Genomic DNA, 1,312 nt, shown 5'->3' on the forward strand with positions numbered 1-1,312 from the left:
GATTAGATACATTTACATATGTCCTGCCATTTTAGCACAGTTTTGCTAAGGTCACATCAAGAAGCACATGATGTCAGATTATCAGAAGACATTTCCCGTGATGGTTCTGTGAGGCAGAACCATTTCCTATAAGGCAGAGACTGTCCATCCAATCACTCAATTGCAGGTACTTTTAAACTTTGTGATTAAGAGTCGATCATTTAGGACTCAGCAACTGTGCTCCTAGAAATCATCAGCTCTGCAAAATTATGAAATAAAAAGCACAGAATTTATGAAGAAAATGGGGTTAGAAGTACAAGTTACAAAAAAAATTCATTAGTGGTACACTTTGAAAAACCACTAGAAAAAAGAAATCCGATACAAATAGTAGCATGGTTTTATACATGCTAAGTGGTTTAGAAATAGATAAACACTATGTAAATCTAGCATTTCCTCCTGAAAAGAGCCAAAGTCAGCCTGTGAGTGCCAGGAGGATGACTCTAGAGGATGAAAACCTACATTAACAATTGTGAAATTTGTATTATGCTCATGCTGTTCCCTACTATATTGATCACATTGGAACTGGTATGGTTTTAAAGCAAGCATTATAGCACAATGTCATCTGTAGGTTGATACTTTGGAACCATACAAATACCCTGTTCCTCACCAACCTTTCTCTTCCCGGTTTTAGCATCTATTGATCATCCCTGCCTGAGCCATTGGTTGCAATGGCAGTTGCAAAGTGGTAACTTTCAAATGCCATCAATCCTTCCTTCCAATTTATAAGCGAACATTGATTAATCTCTTCTCTGCAGAGAATGATCTGTGTTACCGGTTTGGAATATGCAAAGTCCAATTCTTCTGTTCCGGCTAACCTTTCAAGGTTTTAAAGCCATGATTTTAGATCCCCTCATTATTCTTGTCTCCCAATTCAACATTCCCATTTCTCTAGCTGCTTCTCAGATCCAACATTTGGTCACTGTCTTTCAAATACGCTCCAATTTGCACCCAGAAAATATAATTTCCAAGTGGGGATGAGAACCAACATGGCAGCATAGGCAAATGCCTGTACTCACTGCCTCCCACAACCACATCAAAAATTACAACTAAAATACAGAACCACCATCATTTAGAACTGTTGGAAAACTGGCTGAATGGAAGCCCTACGACTAGAGAAGTAAAGAAGAAAGCATACTGAGACTGGTAGGAAGTGCGAAGGCACGGAACAGGCTGGTCTGGCACCCACATGGACCACTTTTTTAATTGGGAGGGAGATCACCACTGCAGAGGCTGCCTGGAGGAGCGAGGGGCTCCAGCCCCACACCAGATGACC

Source organism: Myotis yumanensis, unplaced genomic scaffold (genome assembly GCF_028538775.1).
Source record: "Myotis yumanensis isolate MYYU_CA2020_CCGP unplaced genomic scaffold, mMyoYum1.0.hap1 SCAF_7, whole genome shotgun sequence".
Classification (NCBI taxonomy): Eukaryota; Metazoa; Chordata; class Mammalia; order Chiroptera; family Vespertilionidae; genus Myotis; species Myotis yumanensis.